General features: G+C 36.8%; 1 protein-coding gene across 9 annotated transcripts in view; it reads right to left on the bottom strand.

Annotated features, from left to right (window-relative positions):
- The window catches only part of USH2A (usherin), a 373983-nt gene that overhangs the window by 252478 nt on the left and 98325 nt on the right, over positions 1–23180 (bottom strand). The gene's annotated exons all lie outside the window — the stretch shown is intronic.

The raw sequence follows: 23180 nt of genomic DNA, 5'->3' as shown, positions 1-23180 counted from the left end.
TGAAGGCCTCACAAAAACATATGAGCGATCAGGGTGAAACCAGATAGGAAGATGCAGGTGATGCCATTATCTGTGAGCATCCTCTGTCATTAGAGTCAACAGCCAGCTCTTTACACAGTCTTTTAAGCAATACTATCATTAAAGAAATTAGTGACCTGCCTCGAATTCATTTATTAAGCCAGTCTATGTACAGAATTCATAACTGTTCTCCACTATGTACATTGGGAAAGCATAAAATGAGCATGCCTTCCAACCAGCATCACCTCCTCAAAGCACAGATACCAGAGTAGAAATAAAACTCTAATTTTGAAACTCACAGAATCAAATGCTGCTTGGTGTGAGGATCAGCTGCAAGTTTGTTTCTGTGTTGCTCAATACTGCAGTGAAATATGAACAAAGAGGAAACATCAGCCCAAATTTCACTTAATGCTTTCTTTGATGTTGATGCCCACCAAGCAGAATCTGAGAAAATTTTACTCAAACATGAACTCTCTCAAACATTTTAAATTATTTATTTTTATTTATTCACTTTTTGAAGCCTAGAAAAGTTCAAAAGACACTGATTTTGTTAGAAAAGGAAGAAAATAGTTTCTAGGAGTAAGAATCCTTTATGAGCAATTTCATTAATTCAAAGGTTGATACTTAAAGAATGGAAACAGAGGAAAGCATTCATCTTCATTTTAACATAAATTCTTTAGAGAAAGAACTGTATTCTGTTACCCATATGTGAATTAGTGCATAAAAAAGGTCATCTTATGCAACAAGGGTAAGGTGGGAGAGGCTTCTAGGTGTTAATGCAATGCAAATCATAATTACTAGAAATATGATGACAAGAAGAATCACTTCAAAGATTTACAACAGTGCAATCTATAAAAGGTCAACATCACAGTGAAATCAGAAATGAGCTGGAGGTCAGTAGTTGTAAATAGCACTTCAATTATAAGTCTTTAGTTAGTATTTCCAGCAGTAGTACAAATGTAACACTGCACAGATAGTAACTTAACTGATCAAGGGAAAAGAGTTAGATTACAACTGAGTAAAATGTAAATACATCAAAATTAAAGTCAGTGTAATGATCTGAAACACAGCAAATGCAGACAACCATGCACTAGCCAAGGCAGAATCCATCACAGCATCTCAGAAGCTGAAAGCACAATAATGTGGAAATTCTGCAGCAAGTGAGGAGCATTATTGATTAGACAGTGTACATAAGGAACAGAATAATAACTAAAATAAGCTGATGAGTGTCTGGAGGAATACTAGAGGACTAAAATGGAAATGTAACAAGGAGGAAAAAAACCAGAAAAACTTACAGACAGAAATACAACACCACAGAGCAAATACTCAGCAAAAAGTATAGATTAAAGTTACAAACTCAGCAACAAATGCTACTCATGGTAGAACTGAGAATAAAAAAAGCTAACATATTCAAGTTAATGCAGCAATTTAAGGTAAAGCAGCAAACTGCAACAAAACTACCAAATTAAGAATTAACTGCAAGGAATATATAATATTTTCATCTAGTTGTATTTGCAGCAGTATTTCCCTTGAGTATTCTTCACACAATACCCTTTTCCAGAGGAAGCCTAAAAGTGGTTTTATTTGTAGGGACTAAGCTCAGAAAAGGATTTCAATGGAATGATCAGGTGCAAGCTTTATGTATGGATATATAGGTAGCTGTGAGGGTTCTCTCATTGCCTTCTAAGCTATTTAGCATCTAATGGAACTACACCTTGAGCGTGCAGCAAGTCCTGCTTTGGGAGTGTTAATAATATTGCCTTACATTTTGTTCTGTTACACCTGTGCCTCTGTACACAGGAACTGCACACCCCGTGAATTAAGTGTTTTATGGGGTTTGGCATGAAATGTTCACTGAAAACATATCCAAACACTTTGTAGCAATTATGCAGAACATTTTACTTAAAATATGATCTGGAGCTACCCAACCACTGTCTGCAATACCTTTCAGTGGAAAGCACAGGCCTTACAGATCAGGACAGAACAGAAATAGAAAACTTCAGCCCAACCTCTCCTGTGCTGAACATGTAGATGATAGCATTTTTCACTCTCAGATTCAGATACTAGGTGAAGTCAGTTAATTCAAGATGTAGTTCTGGAACATCAGAACAAAGTACATCTGGTCCTTTTTAGTGTAAACTCCTTTTCATTGTAGTGTTAGGACCTTGCCTAGATTACTGGTCTCTATCAAGAGTTAATTATGTCCTTAATATGAATTTCAGAGTGGACCAGAGTCTGTATCTACTTAACCAGGAAAAAGATCTACTGACTTCAGTGAGAAACCTACCTGAGGCAGAGTTTATTTTACATTTGCTTTGAATTGTTTAAATTCATGAGAGGAATGCAAAATAAATTCTAAACCAGAAGACTGCTAAAATATAATCTACACAAAAAAATAAGAGATGCAAGTTGGAAAGTTGTTACCAAATTCAAGTCTCAAAAGCAGGAAATTCTGCTGAACAAGGGTAATATGCAGGATATGCAAGGGAAGCTGCAGCTGAAGTACGTGAGAAAAGAAAAAGCCAAAGGTATGCAATTTACCTTTCCTTTCACAGAACATTTCTTGTGGACCATTTAAGTTAGTACCACTTTGGGAAGTGTGACTTCATAGCTGATTTTGTAGTATTTGTAGTTGTACTTTGAACTGGTTTTAGGTTATTATTTTTATCTTTGCCTTGAATGGTTTATGTATATTTCATTACCTGGTTATGATTTGCAACTTGTACTAACACAGTTCTGCTCACCTCTAGTCCGCTTCACCCTCACCTTGGTCCAACTATTTGTGCAATTTTTTGCCCCTCTCCTCTGCCCATCTCCTCTCTTCTTTGACCTTACCTACCCTACTTTGTGCCAATCCTGCCCTTCTGCTATATTCTCTGTCCTTTCCTTTGCACTGTTTGTTTCTCCTTCTTCCCCATTCACCTCGCCCCATATTTTCTGCTGTTCTGTCTGCCCAGCTCCATCTGCCTTTCTTAGACCTTCTCCATCCTTCCCTGACCTCCTCCATTATTTGTAATCCTGAAAGATAGCCTTGGCCCTGCTGTCTTTAAATGATCATGTCAAGGCAAGAAAGCCAACAGGATAAAGCCAACATATGGGGCTGTTACTGCAAAAGTTAACTACTATGCACTATCTAGAATATAAACAGAGGAAAGTGCTGCATTGAGAAGCTAAGAAATCTAGTCATCTTCTGTTAGAAACTACTTCAGCATATGTGTGTTCCCTGTTTACTCTCCCTAATGTTTCTCAGTGCACAGAAGGAAGATTTTGTCATAAATACAGCACTCACAATCCCTGAACTGGATTTGAAAATAGAACTGGGGAGCAAGGGAGGGAGGGAGGGAGGAACCACCTGTAAGTAGTTCTGCAGCATTGGCTGCTGTTTCCACTTCCTTTTCATTTGTTGGAAAGCCATGGCCCAATATACAGCCCCAGTAATTGAACAGGGGATTTTATATTATTTATCATATGTTAAGATCATATCCACCAAATTCACCAATATACTATGCTCTGCCAAGCTTCTATACAGAGTGTGCCATAGAAAATATGACCCAGTGCAGTAAGCCAGCTGTGGAGGTTGTGTCACCAATTTGTAGTCTGGCATATTCCCAAGAACCAAACCCCTGCACTCATAGTAAGCATTAAACACATACAGAAGCATGAAACAGAACTAGCATGGCAATGAAATCACATTTATCTTCAGCTGAATATTCACATAGTATGAAATATTTCAGTGATAAATACAACCCAAACCCTCCCTCTGCCCTGGTTTTTAAGAAAGCACTCTGGTGGTATGCAGTGGACATGGAAAAGCTCCATCCAGCAAACTAGCTAATGTGACACATTGCAAGGGACAGATATAACCAGGTGCTCTGTCCTGTGTGCAGTCACCAACCTGGAAAAGCAGGGTGGTACACAATAATGCTGGCAGTAATGGAATACAGAGGTAACACCCTCCTCCTACCCAGGTGGTGGAGACACTCCGCAGAGGAGGATTAGAACTGAGATTTTCACCACATGTCCAGATGCTAGTAAGAGCCAATTGGTTTGGTGTTTCAGTGATTTTCCCTCTATGGTAAGCAGTTCATGATTTTCTCATGGATATAATCAATACTCAAAGGAAATTAGGTTTATTACTAAATACTGAACTACACCTGTTGGTACATACCACAGGGCAGACTACTGTCAACTTTTTTCCTAATACAAAACAGACATGTAAAGATTTAACATTCAACTGATTTTATTAATCTAAATAAAAAGAGATAAGGCCAATACTGAAAATACTTTCTTTTAATTTCTTCACATAGCATGATGTCATTTAACCTCCATATATTATGATATTTTCAGGCAGGTATTGATTGAGTCTATGTCATCTTTTCAGAATTTTTAATTCCTTAAGGGATTCTTGAATTAAAGACCTCATTGCTATAGACTGCCTTTGAGTTGGCTTTTACATTATTACTTAAAACTTGAGTGATTACAGAACCCATGACTAATTCAGAATTATGGCAATAAGGAAATTTCTCCTCTTCTGCAAAACTCACTGGTAATTTTTTTCTTTCTCTCCCTTTTTCTCAAAATATAAGGCTTACTGCAACAGAAAAAATCATTATTGATTACAACACTGTAATAGATTAGATTAAAAAGTGGGTGATTGGGCATATAACATTATTAGGAAGTATGAGAGTTTATATTATTTTGTTTCCAGTGTGATCACTTTGCCACTTGCAATGTCTCACAGGAAGATACACATAAAAGAAAAAGAGCAATCTTTTCTCATGTGCTGTAAAAAGCCACCTTTTTTCCTGTCCCTTGTGTTGCCTGAGGATTCAGATGACACCAGCTTGATTAACTCACTGATTATTTTAAAGTTTTGCTTGTGATCCTAGAGCAGTGTAAGGGATATGGGAAAAAATATGTCATCCTTAGCAATGCAAAATCCCTGATTTATAGATGCTCTTTAAAGGACTACATAAAAAGAATAGCTAAAAGGCTTAATTCTGCAACTGCAGTAGCAAGGAATGCCTAGCACAGAATGGCAGAGCCACAGAAGAGGCAAAGGCTCCCAAAGAGCATGTGTGCCTCAGCTGTATCAGAGTAGGGCTTCCACCAACGGGACCTCGGGTGATCCACACCCCAAACTGCTGGGAAAGGCTGCAGTGGACTGGCAAGGCTGCAACCTTACAGCCAGCTCAGCCCTGTCCCACAGTCAGAGCTCTGGGGAGAGGCTGCTTGGGAGCTGTTAAGGCATTTCCTCCCAAAACATGCAGGAGCAATCCCGAGGCTCTTAGGGGTAGGAGGATTTCAGGAGAACTGGGCATTTCCATCTTAAAGCAGCCTTGAGCCTGGCCATTTCTCAGGCTGGCTGTGGCTGGTGGTCACTTTGCAATTCTGCAGGAGTACTGTGCTGCCCTGATTTCCACCTCTGACACTTCCCTGGCCCTTTCCCGCCTATGTGAAAGGCAGAAGGTCTGGCATAAAACCAATTATGCGGTCTTTGCTTCACCCAGGATTCCCATTCAACTCGTTTTTCCCCTTAGTGCATGCAGTTCAGTAGCATAACGAAGTTTACACAGGAAAACTCAAATTTTTTTTGAAAATTAACGAAGCTAACGTAACAATTTAACATGAGTTTGGAATAAGCAGCTTGAATTGCCATATTTCAATCTCTGAACAGGAACAATTTGGAAGAGAAAAAAATACAAAACAAATGAAAGAAATATTAAAGACTACTAAAGGAGGAAATCAAATAGGAGAAACAACTAATTTTGAAAGCTGAGTGCAGAGGCGGTGCTTTTATAACAAACTTATATTTTAAAAATAATGAACAAAACCTTCAAAAAATAATAAATAAATGTAGAAATCTTTTGTAAAGGAACTCCCTCTGAGCAGGGCCAAAACTTCTGTGGAAAGGATTACTTTCATCCCAAGACAAAACTTCTCTTCCTTCTACAAGTCCTCTCAGTGGTAGACATTCTCAAAAAGACTTAGTGCTCACATGCTCCTTGAATCTTCCCAACAAGGTTTCACCCTGGTTCTACAATTCACTTCATAACTTGTTTCTGGATAAAAAAATATTACCTGGGATGGTTGCACCTCTCAGTCTAGCCTTCATTTTGTTCATCCCATTATGAGGGCTGATAGGAACAGAGACTGTAATTTGTGTAAATAGATTCCCCCTCCTCCCTCCTTGTCTCTGTAGCAAGTCACTGAACAACTTGAAAATGCATAAAATAAAATCCCCTAAGGGCTAAAACTCCACTACACCAAAATTCCCATTATTTACTACTGAAGGGAATGCATTCTGTTCATGATAACCCATCTACCGGTGAAGTTTTGTTTTTAGTAAATCAAGAAACTTTTGAAGTAAACCAGAATAAAAGAGCATTATTAATCACCAAGCCTGAAAACAAAAATGAATAAAAGACAAAAACTCTATCTTAAAATGTGATACTATTTATTATTGAACTTGTTTTTTCCTTTATTCAGGAGAATACCTGAGGACATATTCCACTCCAAGTATCAGTTTTTATAACTCTAACCACCCTAGAATTACACTAATTAAAATTTAGGCATGTAAACATGATCAGAACAAATAATTTAAAGCAGATAGGCTTAGATATAAAGTATCAGGCAAAAACAGATTATTTCTTCTTTTTTTCTTTTTTTTCCTCCCTGAGGTAGATAGCACATTCTTTTCTGAACTCTGCAAGAATATCATTCTGTATAGCACCAAAGAATGCCATCGGTATAATAACCATGACTCTGAAAATTAAAGAATAGAACAGCAAGATATTTTTGTAGTTCACCATCTTGTTCAGTATTGAAAAATATTTTGTGCTACATTTACTTTCTTGACCAGCATTGCATAGATTTCATAGGACAGCAGAGGAAAAGTCTGTTATCCTAATAATAAAACACCCAAAGCACTCTATAAGAATATGGCAAACAAAAGAAAAATCTCTTTTGCAATAACTATAATAAGTACATTATCAGTTGCAGAAAGCACTGGAAGAATTTTGAATCATATAATGGCTTGGGTTGGAAGGGACATTTTAAGGTCACCTTGTCAAACCCTGCCTGCAATGAGCAGGGACATCTTCAACTAGATCAGGTTGCTCAAAGCCACATCCAAACTGATCCTCAATGTTTCCAGGGATGGGGCAAACATAGCATCTCTGGGCAATCTGTGCCAGTGTTTCCCCAGCCTCATTGTAAACAACTTCCTCAAAAATAGTCTAAATCTACCCTCTTTTAGTTAAAAAACATTACCCATTGTCCTATATAGACCAGTAAGGAAAAGTGGAGCTGCATAGCAGAAAATGCAGAAATCTTGAGTTAGTGCAGCCAACACACTTTTCAGAGAATAGCCTTGTTTTATAAACTAAATCATAATCAGAGAGAGAGCAAACAATCATTTCTTAGCAAGATAAAGATAGGACTTTAATAGCAGCACATGTAACAGGTTAGTTTAATAAATAGGACAGTGCAAAACCATAGAGCACTATATAAGTAATGATCAATGTTTAAAATCAATGCTCTTGCAAATTGAAGCCAATGCAAAGGGGCTAACACCAGGGTAAGGTGATCCGGTTGATATATTTTGGATCTGCTGAAATAAATCCATTTATAGGAGCATTTGCAGGATGACTAAGTTAAAAGAGCACTGCAACAGTCAGGCCTGGCTAAGGGAACGCCTCCTCCTACTGTCAATATTTCAAACTGATAAAGAGCTGACCAAGTGCAATCAGCACCGTGATGAATAAAAGAAAGCTTGGGACCATTAACATTAATGGGACTTGCGTGACTAAATGCTCATATATTGTTCTGAAAATTTACCCGATGGACCAAGAGATCTTTTTTTCTTTGCTTATGCTTCCCCTTTTTCCTGCAGACTGTATATGATCAGTTTAAAAATATACTGCAACATAGTGCAACATAGTACAACATCTAAAATAACTTCATATTATTCATATCCCATGAGTCAAAAAAAAAAACTACAGGCCTCACTCTGGCTACCTGGAAAACTTGAGAAAATAAAAATTCTAGCTTTATGCACACAGATAAAATGGAATGATCTAATATTTTCGGGCAGAGTGCCTTATCCTTGGGGCACAATGACAAAGACTCTGGCACCTGCCACCTACAATGCATATTAGAGAATGCTGAATGATCTGGCACTCTGTGAAAGCTAGTTGAACTTTTTTTGCAAGACAGAAATGCAGACTAGCAAGTATAGCCCTAAGATTGCATAGATCCACGATATGACTTGGTTCAGTATTTTTAATTTGAAACATGGCAATCTCTTTTTCCATCATCCATGTTAAATACCAATCATATAACTAGTGCTGTACCACAAGCAGGTGACATCTTTCATCTCAACCCCTCCTGAAATCTGCAGAATACCAGGTAGTAAACTCAGGCACCAAGGGAGCACCTATGGGGTTAGGGTTGTTTAGAAGAACATGCTGTTTCATATTGGTATATATCTATAGCATAACTGGGCAGAATGAAATATTATTTTGTTCATTTACAGCTATTTAATTTTAAAAAGTTTTTTAAAATAATCTGATACGAGATTTACAGCTCTGTGAAACACCAAGTGTGAAGTCATTGCTATACAAGAAATATTTAAAGCTTTCATATTGTCTTTTAGCTTTGGCAGAGTACTTCCAAAGAAGGTGGAGCAGCATAGAGAGACAATGTTGAGAAGGACAAAAAAAAAAAAAAAAAAGAACCCCAGTAGCTGATAACAAAAGATAAGTAAATATCCTTTATGACTTCAAGGCTTATCACAGTACCACAGAATTTAACTTTTTTTTTTTTTTTCCAGAGAGGAGAAAAATAATTTTACCCAACATAAAATTAGCTGTCCCACTATTGAGTCATTTTTATTTTTAGTTCTCAGCCATGCTAGCAGACAGGGATTCTATTTATTTTAGTACCTGTATTTATTTTAGTACATTATTTTAAAATCAAATGCTCTCTTGGAGTATGCTGTTACTAATTTAGAGATAAAAGATTCACACATGATTATCTGTCACTCCACTGTGAACACCTGCAGTCCTAAAACAGGATCATGATATACTTAAGGTAGAATTTTCAAGCCTGCTGATCAGTCCCAATCTTCACTCACCATCTTATTTAGCCTTTGACCAACAGATTGAAGAGAACAGTTGATGTGACTGAACAATGCTGGGATAAACCAACTGTAGTACTGCCTGCTTGCACCATTAAAACTAGTAGTAATATGAAAAAATATAAAAATATAGAATGCAGACAGAAGAATTTTGAAATTACAAGCAATGAATGGTTCCTAAAACCAAAATAGAGCAAGTAGGAAAGAATAAAGTGCTCTTTCAGTACACAAACCAGGAAAAATTATTTAAAAATAACAATTTTACAGGATTTACAGATAATGAAATCACAAAATGTGGTGACTGGGGAGAACATTGCTGTGCTTAATTATCAGTTCTACTGTATCATCAACTTCTTTGTGAGCAGAGTTGAAAACACCAATTTCCAGCTGTTTCAGCACAGGCTGGCAGAGGCTGCAGCTTGCAAGAGCCTGCCTCCTCCCACCTGTGACCAGCAAGGAGACTGGGCCACTGCTTCTCAGGAATGCACCTGGGCACAACTCTCACCTTCATAAGCTCAAGCAAGAACAAGTTGAAGTTTTTTAGCTTACACATCAAAAATAAAAAATGGGGCAAAAAAAGGGGGAAAAAAGAAAAAATGGAGAATGCAGCAGTTTTATTTACACTCTCTGCCACAAGCACATCATCCCCATTTGCTCTGCTCACTACATGGACTCTCCATAGAATATTAGGTCAAATGTAAGGTCCCAATATTAATCTTCATGGCCATCCATGGAAGTGGTTCAAGATATCTCAAGAGTGCCCTTTTCATTATGTTGGTGACCTCTCTGAACAACTGCTGTTAGTTTCAAGGCTCACCACAGCAAGACTGAACTGCCTCTGCAGGAAGGATAGAGGCCCTGGAACTCGTTAGAGGAGCAGATCAAAAATTATCACAAATTTCACATATTTCTGAAGATAGTTTGAACCCAGACCTAGTCAGGCTTTCCCAAGCCATACATTAAAACAAAAGAGAGGAGACAAAAAAAAGTAAACCCATCTAGAGAAGAATGTTAAGCCAGAGGTAAAAAAGAAGGGGGTAGATGAGGAATGAAGAAAAAAAAAAGAGAAAAAGTTAGCTGTGTATGTTTTGGAAGACACTCAGGTACCACTTGCAAAGTATGATTAAGGTACAATATCTCAATTATTTTTTTACCTAATACATTGACACAAATATTGGTTAAAAAATTTCATAGAATGTGCATATCACTTTCCAAAAAAAGAAAAGAAAGAATTTCAGATTGTTTTCAATCCACAAACAGAAGTTTGTGACTCTGAATTCACAGTGTAAGGCAGAACTAAATAAACAACCAATCAACTAAATCTTTCTCCCAGAAATGTTCAATAGGGGTAGCAAATTTAAAAAAAAAAACTTAAATTCCAGACTTTTCCAAGTAAAACTACTCCAAAATGACTATCAACTTGATATTAAAAAAAATAAAATAAAATCAGGTTGCTGACCTAAACTTAGTTATAACTTGATAAATTGCATGGGTTGTATAAAACAAGCTATTTCCAATTTCTGAGGAAGATTTTTGAAGTCAAATCTTTTGGATTTCCATTTTTTTTTAACTTTGGATGCAATATCTTTATAGAATTCTAAATTCAGCACATTTTAAAACCAAATAACTGCAGTAATATCTAATATAGTTAAGGCCAGTCTAGATAGCAATAGTTAGTGATTACCAGATCAAAGGCCTTACTTAAATCAATAAAGATAGCTCCTGTACATTGATTACCATCCAACACTATAAAAATATAATTGCTTACCTTGAGAGAAGCAGTGCAAATGAAATGAAAAGGTCATAATAGGTCAATAATTATTTAAATTAAACTTACATCTTCCTTCGTCTGATGGACCAACTCTAGCACGCACCGAAATGGTGGTGATTTACCAGTTTAAATAGACATATTAACATGTCAGCAAAGGGCTTAGCAGTAATTGGGTCAGCAATTTTAAGCAGTCAAGGTTCCAGGTTGTCAGCTTCTCCATTTATGCTCCCAATTAATCTTAAGGTATTATAGATCTTAAGTCAGTAAGCACAGATCTAACTACTTTAGATCAAACCTCATTTTGGGTATATACAGAGATAGATTACAGTTACTTTTTGCGATCTTTCTACAACAAATATCAGTATATAATTCTCTAGAATAACTTTTAATTAAAAAAAAAATGCAACAATTTGCTATCAAGATTGTGAATTCTACAGAAATTTATTTTATGACACTTCTGTCACTATATTAAAAAGTCCTTAGATCAGAACAGTACTACTTGGCAAGTTTGTGTTTTCATTCTATTGGTTATGCTAAAAGTTGCTTTCTGGATTGTCAGTTATTATAGTGCACAATAACTTTGATGTTGCTCTGTCAATATAATTGTCAATGGACAATTCTGGGTTTTTTAATTTGTTTCTAAAAGTAAGAAAAAGGAATCTTTTCTAACCATATTTCTTCATACCATCTACTTTTTCACAATTACTGGGAAGAATTAATTTACATCACTTTTGTAATTTAAAATAAGGTTGTAAGATTTTTTTATTCCTTCTTTCTATGGATCAGACATATGAATTTTTTAGAGAGTGGGTAACCCAAAATAAAAAAAAAAGTAGAAGTCTAAATTCATCAATGTCAGGTAACTGCTCTTTGCAGGATGCTTATCTAGAGGATGATGATAAAATTCTCAAAGAAAAATTACATTTGTGTGGAGATTTTGCATCTTAGAAATTTAGGGGCTAAAAAGACTCTTCCATGAAATTCACCCTGGACACCAAATCCTGTTCACTAAACAGTAGAAAGGACGGGAAAGAGTCTTTTGCTTGTCCTCTTAATTTTCTGCCACTTTGTAACAGGCAATATAAAAAAAAAAAAAAGAAAAGGAAGAGAACACTTTTAAGAACACAGAAAGAAGACAATCAAGGTGATTACAGTGGTAAAACCAGGAGGGAAAAATAAAGAGTGGAAGAGGGAGAAGCAAGAAACAAATCATGGTTAGTGCAAAAACCATGGGAAAATAATTGAAAAGCAAAAGAAATCAAAAAAAAAGGGGGAGCGAAGAGTAAATAGAAACAGAGGAGAGCCTATAACCACTAATAAGACCTCTCTGCAAAAATCCAATTGCAATATCTGTTGTAGTAAACACAATGCATTAGAAAAGCATTCACTCTATCCTTCACATGCAGATGGGCATCTAGTGCAGCAATGACCCTAATAGTCCAGATCAGAGATTTTACAAATATAAAAGATTTCTTCCCACTGACATATGTATCAGCAATGTTCCAAATGATGGATATGTGTAGGACTCTCCTATCACATTGGAATCTTTTTAATTTCTATTCAGAATAACTATTTGTGCCACATTACATAGATAAAAGTAAACACTCCAAAATTAGGTAATGCAAAACCAAAACTGTCTGCAAGAAATTAATGCATACCAAAATAGAGGATGAGTAATGATACAGTCTACAATTATACAAACACACATTTCCCATAAGATATCTGCCTCAAGGATTTTATGATGTTCAGTAACTAAAACAGAATTCATGTAGCAAATAAGGATTTTGTGCACAGAAGCCTGTCTTTTTTGATGTAGCGCTCTATGGATATTTAATGAAAGAGGAAGGGGAGTATGAAAAGTGAATGGACAGTTTCACAGCTAGCACAGTACAATGTCACTCTGAAGAAATCTGTCCCCACCTCTGCCATGAAGCTCTTATGCAATGTGAGGTAAACCACTTAAATCAAACTTTTCAGAGTTATTCGCTTGTTATGCACTCTTCATTTTCTTGAGTGCTTGCATTCAAACACTCCATCGAGATCTGTAGAAGTGTTAAGTGCTCCTAATTGAAAAGGGATTGATGAAAACACTACTTAAAACATATGAACTAATCTGTATACTCAGGTCCTACAAATGTAAAACTCAAAAATAGCACTAATTCCTCTTTTTTTTCTTTTTTTTTACACCAAGTCCCTATTCATAAAACAAAACTGGTAATGTAAGTGTTGTAAAAATGTATATCAACGATTACAAAGTACTCTGGTACTCCAGTGAAAATAGCACAGGAAAAAAATTAAATCTGCATACACTTAAGAATAGGCATGTATAGTAAAACAGACAGAAAGCCATATACAAAACAGAGAAAGGATTTTCAAAAGGCAACAGCTGGTCCATACTATACATAGAACCTATAGAAAGACAGTTTCCAATCAACTGGTTATATGCCATCATAACATATAAATATAACACAGCTGAATGAAGTTCGTGCCACTTATTTAACTCAATTTCTTAAGCTCTAGGTGCTTAATTTTGCAAACTAATTTTTCCCATATGTACTAATGCAGACAGCTTTTTTTTCCTCCAAATTACCACAGTCTAATCCTGAATGATAGTTTTGCCATAATGGAATTATTCAGTCTATGATCTGATTGATTTTAGACCTTAAATACTGAATCTTAACACACGTAAATTTTTAATCCTTTAATTTCTCTATTCTGCCAGTAATTGATAAGGACAGTCATACTTAGACAAGGTCTTAATTTAATCGCCCTGAAAATCAATTAGAAGGTGAAAAGCTTCCTTATATTATTATTATGAAAATTTCCTGATCAAATTCACAATGCAATCATAATCAATGCATGACACCTCACACACTTTAGTCAATACATAATTCAGTAGTTACATCTTCACCCTTTAAAAATAATATGGGAAAGAATTTGTATCTCAAAAGCAGAAATAATTTAAAGGCTCAGTATTAGTCAAACACAATGTCTGAAGTCATTGGACTAAATAACCCATTATAGAAATAATCTAAATAAGGGCCAGGCATGTACCAGAAAGCATTAATTTCACTTCAAGCATCTCTCCAGCTAATACAATGGTAATTGTCTCTTTCCTGCAACCTTGTTGAAGGAACTCTCCATAGAATCAGAAGGAAAATTTTGGCCTGCTGTTAAGTAGGAGAGGTGAATTAGTAAGCAACAATGGTGAAACACTTTCTTCACCCTCACCTTCACCAGCACAAAAATCAAGGTTGATGCCAACTTAGGCTCACCATCAGTAAAGGGAGAATTTGCATGTGAACTACTACAGGAGCTTGGTCTCTACAAACTGATGGACCTGATAATATCCACTTGAGGATGTTCCAAGAGCTTGTTGACATGGCTGTGAGGTCAGTCTCCACAATCTTTCAGAATCTGTGGAGATCAAGGGAAATCCCAGAAGACTGGAGGAAGGCTAATGTCACTCCTATCTATGAGAAGGGCTTAAAGGATGATGCAGGAAATTACAGGCCCATAACTCTTACTTTAGTCCCTGGCAAAGTTATGGAATGAATTTCCGGGGAGCTGCCACAATTCAAATGAAGCCCAATTGGGAAAACTCAGCATGGATTCACCAAGGGAAATTGTGCATGACCAACGTGACTGCAGTCTATGACAAAGTAACTTCCTCAGTGGATGTGGCACAAGCAGTGGACTTGCTCAATTTCACCACGGCTTCCTATATAGGTTTTCTATATATCCTCTCTATAGGCTTTGCCACTGCCTCCTCCTAGAGAACCTGACATGTGCTGGTCCAGACAAGCGGTCGGTGGGGTGGGTGGGAACTGGCTGTCAGGCAGCACCCAGAGGAGGGTGGTAAATAGCTTCTTTTCAAACTGGCAACCTGTCACAAGAGGAGTCACTCTCAGATACCAATAGCAAGCCTAAAGCTGTTCAGCGTCTTCATAAGTGATCTGGATGATGGGATGTGATGATAACACCAAACTGAACTGGACACGTTGGAAAGGGAGAGCCACCCTGCAGGAAGGCATGGATAGACTGAAAGAATGGGCTAACAAGAACCTTATAAAGTTCAATGAAGACAAATACAACATCTTGTACCTGGGAAAACATAAACCAGGAATGTAGCACAGGCTGGCATCTACCCAGCTGGGGAGCAGTTCTGTGGAAAAGGATCTGGACATCTTGGGGACAAGCAGCTCCATATGAGTGGAGAGTATGCTGCTGTGGCAAACAAAGCCAACAGGATGCTGGATTGCATCGACGAGGACATCTCCAGCAGAGATAAAGTCGTCATTATTCCCCTCTACTCAGTGCTTGTCAGGTCACACCTGGAACACTGTGTTCAGTTTCAGTCCCTGCTGTGTGAAAAAGATGTGGACAGGCTGGAGAGAGACCAGAGAAGGGTGACAAAGATGATCAACGGATTGGGTAGCCTGTCAAATAAGGAAAGACTCAGAAAACTCAGCCTTGAGAAAAGAAGGATCAAGAGAGACCTTATCACCTTGTTCCAGTATTTAAAGAGTGGCTACAAGGAAAATGGAGAGTCTCTTTTTACAAAGAGTCTTTTACCTGGAAAAGACAAGGAGTAATGGGTACAAGTTACTCCCGTGGAGAATCCAACTGGACACGAGATGAACAATTTCACAATGAGCCAGCCATTTGAATAATGTTTCCAAGAAGTGGTTCCCTAGCTCTGAACACTTAAGATTCAGCTGTAATCTAGGCCATCAGCTTCAGCTGATGCTTCCAGATTCAGCTGGAAGCTAGATGATCTTGTCTAGATTATGCTTTACCAAGAAAGGTTGGGCCAAATTATATTTTTCTTTTTGGCTATTATTTCTCATTAAATCCTTTTTTGAAAAAGTACTTTGGGTTATAAGTTTGTTATACCAGCACATGAGAATCTCAGAAAAATCTTAAAAAGCACTGAAGTACTAGTATGGAACACCCACAATTGTTCTAGCATACAAAAACTGTTAGAAATAGTCACTTTTCTTTCACATATCTCTGCATCATCAGGTATTTGAATTTGAGAATTTCCACAAGCATTCATACATTCGCTCCAAAAGTTGACAATCCATTCAACTACTCTTTTCTATATTCAAACCTGCTACAAATTCTTTCTTTGATCTGTACAATTTGCTTTAACTGAAATGAAATCAGTCTCCATTTAACACAGAGTACATGGATCTCTAGCATGCTAAGCTTTAAACAGAGTCTTCATACCTTCCACTCTCTCCTTTATTTTTTAAATTAAATAAACATCATGCCTTTGTGCAGTTTCTATCTTATAGCTGTTTCATTTTGCTTGCTGTTTTCAGCAACTTTCATTTCCCCAAATCTCCCTTAACAAGTCCCTCCGTTCTGCACCCTTTCTTAGTGGTGCACAAGCACAAAAGGAATCCCAGAAGATGTCATGCCTGAAGCAAAACAGCACTTCCATAACTGTTTCTTCTGCTAATTCTTAGGTTTGACACTTGCAGAGAAAATGCCTACCACATTCCAAAAGCAGTGAATCATGTTTGCACAAAATTAGCAAAAGTCCAACTAGAGTTGTGACAAAAGGGAAGAATTGCTCTTTTAAAAAGTACAGTCATCTTGTGTGTTCATGACAATCAAAAGGTCCAATTCTGTAACTGGTTTTTTCACAGACAGATAAAACCATGATCTAGTCTACGAAAGGGTCTTTCCACTGGCAGGTTGATGTAACAATGGGAAAGGTCCTGCTTTTACAACTTCCCTTGTACAACTCTACTGTGTTCTCTAAAAGTTACCATGCTCAAGCAGAAAAAACTGGTTTTAACCATGCAGTGCAGAATGCACAACACTGGCAAAAATCTACTTTGGCACTAAAGGCACAAAAATGCAGAAAAAAACCGCAACATACTGCCCTTGTAAGCCCAAAGTACATGCTGCATAGTTGATCTGTTAAAGTACACGAGGTAAATATGAAAAATAATACACAAGGTGAGATTCTTTTTTCTTCTTCTTTTCTGTGGTGGCTACAATTGAAAAAAAAAGAAAAAGGAAGAGAAAGCAGCGACTTCATACCAACAGAAAGTATGTCTGTGCCTAAAAAACCAGTTCATCTTAGTGAAAATATTACCCCTGTAACACTGGCAAGGTCAGCATCAGCTTGGCTTATTTGTTGCCTAAGTCCCTGTTGTGCATGTTCAAAAATGTTTTAAGTTGTTTTGTTCATAAAGCAGCAGAGTTCACTTTGTTGTGCCAGATCACTCCTTTTTCTCTATATGCAGCTCCTCTCTCCCTCCCTATCTTTAGGCTTCTTGGGATTCAAAAGGAAGAAAGGAAGGAATGTGTTTTTCAAGATGAAACTCTGAATTCATTTTAAGTACTAAGATAAAATTCTACCTAAAATCTCTGTGCAAACAGTTCTCAGGCAGAAAAAAGGATGGTTCCCTTTCTTACTGAAGCCAGCCACTTGACGGTGATATAGATCTTTATCTTTCTTCCACAGCTGAAGATGCAGGTTCAAATCATTCTTTTGTGAAGACAAGAGGAGAAAATATAAGAAGCTGGCATAAAAATTAAAAGCATTTCTAAGGACAAGTCCTGTGGCAACAACCTAGACAGAAAGGACACAATAAAATGCAAGTTCTCCAAGAGCTTTTTAGTGTATGATTTAATATAAAACTCTGAAAAATGATTGGCAATATTAAAGTTTCCCTGACAAAAAGTATGTTCTTCAAGTCCACAAAACAAATGTGGTCTCTTTCTTTCTCTTAGAGTATTCAAAAGCTTGGAGTAAGAATTTCTTTTGCAATAGTTTCTCCCTCAGAAAATCTTGTTTACTTTCTTCAGTTCAATGTAATGAAATAAAAAGGCTGATTGTTCAAAAGCTATGAAAGGAAAAAATGCCAGTAGAGTGACAAAGAATACATAAAGCCAAACTAAGCAAAAAGGTCAGGTTTCTCTCCTCCTCTTCCTTTCTCTCCATCATTTTGGTATAAGACTGAAGCAAACAAATTTAACTGCATTTGCTGTAAAGTTGTGTCTATGGATTAGGGAATCCTTGCCATCAATCTGGAGAAATAGATGGACCACAAGTGGACTATAAAAGTGAGTAAAAAAACTGGCTAAACAGCAGGACTCAAAGGTTTGTGACAAGTGGCACAAAGCCCAGTGGGCAGCATTTACAAGAAACTGCTACTGGGACCAATTCTGTTTAACATTTCTATTCATTAAAATGGATCCCAGGTGATGGGATGAAGTGTGCTGTCAAAAAGTTTGGAGGCAATTAAAAAAATAAAATTAAGGGTTGCAGTGGATACACTGCAACACAGAGAAACCTTAGCAGGCTGGAGAAATGGGCTGACAGAAACCTTGTGAAATCCAGCAGAGGCAAATGCAAGTCTTACAGTATGGTTTTGGGTATGCTGGCATTAAAATAAAAAATAATAAATAAATAATTTTTTAAAAATAAAGAAAACAAAAAATGAAAATAAAAATAAAAATAAAATAAATTAAAAATAAAATAAAATACAAAAAAAAACAAACAAACAAACAAAAAAATACAAAGGTACTTGCAACCTGGAACAAATCCAGTTTGTTCCAGGCACCAAGACATTCAGGGGGTCAAATGACATTGAACAAGAGGCTGAGACAATAGGGTTTGTCTAGTCTTAAGCATGGAAGAATGAAGCCAATTACTGCCTTCTTCAATTACCTCCCCAAAGGATATAAAGAAGACGAAGCTACACTTTTCTGGACCTCTACAGTGACAGAATAAGAGGCAATGGACATGAGTTCATATGCAGAACATTTTGCATAGATATAAGGGAGAAAAATAAACCAAAAGACAGGTCAAACTGGAAACTGGAACAATATTTGGAAACATACTTAGCTACACATGGAGAAAAGAAGCAGACAAAGCCCTAAACAGGTCTAGCTGGACTGAATATGAGCAGGAAGACTAGATTATTTCTCTTCAACACTCACTTATTACCTTATTCTGAATTAGTGATTAAAATTAATTTCTAACGATCTCAAATCATTAGTTGTATAAAGAAATGCTAGAAAATACCTAAAGAAGAAAAAAAAAAAATAGAAGCAATATTTGTTCAACTCATGCAACCTTCTCTCTACAAAGAAAATTGTCAATCAGGAAAAAAAAAGGCATCTCTTTCCTACTAAAAGTTATTTGGTGAAATGAACATCTTTCCCAGTTTCGTTGGGTTAGTCTGAGTTTATAATAGGATATATGTTTGGAAAACATTCTTAGAGGTCACAGAAACAATCCACTTACTCCAAAGCAGAATCAATTTTAGCCAGGTTATTCCTGACAAATGTTCATCCAACTGTTCTTTAAAATCTGCAGTGTCAGGCTTTCATTTCTTTCTCCCAACAATGAATTCTTTTGCTCAGCTAGCTTGAATCTTTTAGAAAAAAAAGACAATCTACCTTGCTGTATTTTAAGCTTATTATGAGTGCATTGCTGCTTTACTCACAGTAAACACAAAAAGTTCATTCTCTTCTTTTAAACTACGCATTTTTATATATTTTAACACCATTATCATTTCTCCTTTTAGTCTTCATTATTCTAAACGACACCATTTTCTTTGGCCTCTCCTCTTACATTGTTTTAGAATATCTAATCCTGTTCATTTTCTTGGTATTCAGTCATAATGTATCCCCCGAAGTTCTGTTGGGATGCTGGGAAAGGTCTGTTTATGTGGCTCCACAAACTAATGAAAATATCTGCCCCTTTGACTAAGTATCAAACGTTTGCTCAAGATCCCGTGGAGTGGAATTTGTTTTACATTACTGCAAAGAGAGTTCACTGTGATGAAGAGCTATGGGGAGATCCAACACTGAATGACCACAGCCATTCTCAGCTCCTCTGCTCAGAACAAATGTAAACGCTGCCTGTGCAGTGTTCCATGGCAAACTCATTAAGAAACATCGTTACTGGAAAGATTCTCCACTCTGAGAAATGCCTGTGTATCCGAGCCAGAATCTGGCAATAAAAACACTAGCACAGATATAAATATTTTTTTAAATACACATTTTTAAGACCACTTTGCAACAATAAAAATATCATTGTAAAAAAAAGTTCTCCTTGTAATGCTTAATATATTAATATCTTACCTCATACAGTTATTTTCTAATTATTACAGAGCTGAACAGGCATCATGTAGAGGTTAGCAAAGATTACATAGTCCAGGCAAGTCATACTTCTTTTTAAGTGTATTATCCTATTTCAGAAAACTGGGAATCAAAGCAAGGCCAAACACAAAATTTTCTGCATTTTTATCAATATTATGTGAATAATTGTCTTTTAAAACAAGTAGCATCAAAGAAGAATGACATTTGAACTCCAAGCTTGCTAGTTCTACACCCTGGATAAAATTGATATTACTTCTCTTGAGGACAAGAGAATCAGAAAGGCAAACACAACAGTGGTACTACAGCATTCTGACTCCAGATTCACAGCCACAGCACACAAGCTGGACCAATAAAAGCAATCCACACAAAATAAATAATTTGTAAAACCTCCTAGCCAATTCTAGAGGTCCTTTTAAGTATAAAGTCCCACATTAAGTAGAATCTGAACTTCAGCTCCCCATTAGTTAAATCACACCACTTGGCTGTCTCATGAAAATATGAAGATAAATACCTAAATACCCCAATTTTCAGAGTGATGGGAGATAGATAAGTTCCTTCACTAAAACAAGAACACTAACACTTACATACAACAAATGCTGTTGTATCTAAGAACTTCAAGGAACGCAAATAACTACTAAAAATCAAGTCTGCATCATTTGGGAAATGACATTATACATGGCTAAAACACTTGACATTTTGAACAGCTGAAAAGTTGCGTGTAGACAGTATGAGCAGAAAAAGTCTTTTTACTTGATTTCCTCTCATCTAATGTGTACTCAGAACACACCTTCCTGTGCAGCTGGAGGCTTTGTTAGAGACAGGACACTGCTTAGTGTAGCCAGTGTTTATTGAATAACTTCTTTTTTTTAAAGATGATTTTGGAAAATTTCCCAGAAAATGCATCTGCCCCTAATACTTGCACCATGGACTGTAAGACCAGCCAGGAAGGTAGTGAGGACAACTGCATTTATTAGCAATGAATCAACTGATCAATCTTTTTCTGGATTAACAGTGGGAGATCCCAGACGCACCAAGAAGTATCTGTCTGCTGACTGACACATACAAGCTGGCACAATTTTGTGTCAAAAATGTACACAGCTCCACGCACACTAAAGCTGTTCCATCCATAAAGCACAATTGCCAGCTGCTTGTCTTCAGAAATGGGTAAGAAGAGAGGGTCTCAACAACGAAACAACTGCAGAGTACAGCTAAAGAATATTTTTCATTCCCTTAAATGTCTGTCTTTCTAAACTCTCCTGGATTTGCCATCATTTTCCCCTCCATCATGTTTTGGAAGAAGGACAGATGACCTACTAAGAAAAACCCAGATATATATTTCTTAAAGTCTTTATTGAGTTACCAAACCTGAACTACACATTTTTAGGTACCAAGTGTACACTGATTTAATCTGATTGTCAGTCATTACTAACAGATGTCTGGACAAATTTCTTAGTGTGTTTTAGTTCTAGGTTGTCTCCAGACACTCTGACTAATAGCTGGTAGAAGAGAACACAATCCAAAGCTATGATGAATTATATTTATCCATACAGCGTTATCAGCCATCAGCTGCCAATATGAAGGGAGCTTTATTTTAAGATCTTCTAACCTTCCTGTCCAAACTCTCTCAAATCATCTCAGCCATCACAATAAACTTTACTCAAGGCATCAGTCTCAGCTTATGGAGTAGAACTAAACCCCAGAGTGAATCAAAACTTGGGTAGATTGGTGTTGGGCTTGCTTGGTTAAAAAAAGACACAACTGACAACAAAAGAAACATATCAAAGGGGTTTTTTTCTAAATATACAGTAAAGGGTGCAAACTGATGTCAGAAAAACCACTGGGCAATTTGGATGAGGAAAGGAGTCTAACAGCTGTTCCTACAGATTCCCACACAGAGACAGGTTGTGCCAGTCAACACAGTGTCAATATTTAACTAACACATTATCACTTTTTGTTATTATTTATCAGTCAAGTAATCACCTAGCTAAAAAAAAATGTGAAGCCATCTTCAACCTTTTTTTTAAGTCAGATTCACCAAGTGATCATAGAGAAGCAAGAAGCTGATTTCTGTTTTATACAAAACCTGAAATTGCACATACACACTTGCAAGTACTGAGTGCTCAAACATTCTTGCCAGAATTACCTGTGGTGAAGACAAGGAATCTCTTCTTTGAAGAGACAGCTGAGTGCTCTTCAAAGCTCCAGCATTCTTTTTTGTGCCAACAGTGCTGCACGGTTTTTGCAGCCCTTCTCTCTCTTAACAAACAAGTACCACATTAAGTTGTGTCACTGCCACTGGTGTGGCCCCCGCGCCATCAGTGTGCTAGCTAATGCTTGCTCTTACAGTCACCCAGATTGCTTTTGGATTTGCCCTTCCTGCTGTCATTCTCATGGCCTGAGATAAATATACATGCACACACGTCTTTCATACTTTTTTTTTAAGTCTTCAGCTCTGTTGTTTCTTCTTTTACACTCGAACTTCATGCAGACAAATGCATGATTTCACTTACAGACCACTACATCATCTCAGATGTGCAATCAGGTTCATTTCTGCAAAAAACATACTGTCTGTATCTTTGCTTTATCCCAGAATTCAAGATATATCAGCAAATGATGAGAATACAGAAACAGGACATAGGTCTGCTTCAATCTGAAAATCTCATAATTCTAAAGTAAAATAACTAATCAAGGAAAAAGAGGGAACACTCAAAGGCCCAGAAACAGCAGAATTCTATCAGAGTAGCAGGCTTTTCTCTTTCCCTAACAAAACAAACAGGATCACAACACAAATGCTCTGAAACTGGAAGACAGAGCTTTTTGAGTGCTTATGCAGCCCCAGGAATCCTCAAAAATGTACTAAACAAAACACATCCTAGCACTCACAGCAAATAATTTACCAAGTTTTTATCCCAGAAGAATAAATAAAATCTTATATTTACAACTCAAAGCCAAGAATAACTTGGCTTTGAGTTGTAAATATAAGATTTTTGTTGCTGCACGAATATGCAGCAACATCACTGTCATGTACATCTCTCTGTCCAAACATGAGGTAATAAAAATCCCGCATGTCCAGTAATTTCCACACCCTTTTTAAGTGAGAATCAAAATAGCCCATACATC

The sequence above is a fragment of the Agelaius tricolor genome, unplaced genomic scaffold (genome assembly GCF_023055355.1).
Source record: "Agelaius tricolor isolate 1412-34295 unplaced genomic scaffold, bAgeTri1.0.p SCAF_1, whole genome shotgun sequence".
Lineage (NCBI taxonomy): Eukaryota > Metazoa > Chordata > Aves > Passeriformes > Icteridae > Agelaius > Agelaius tricolor.
This window is presented reverse-complemented; position numbering and strand designations above follow the sequence as displayed.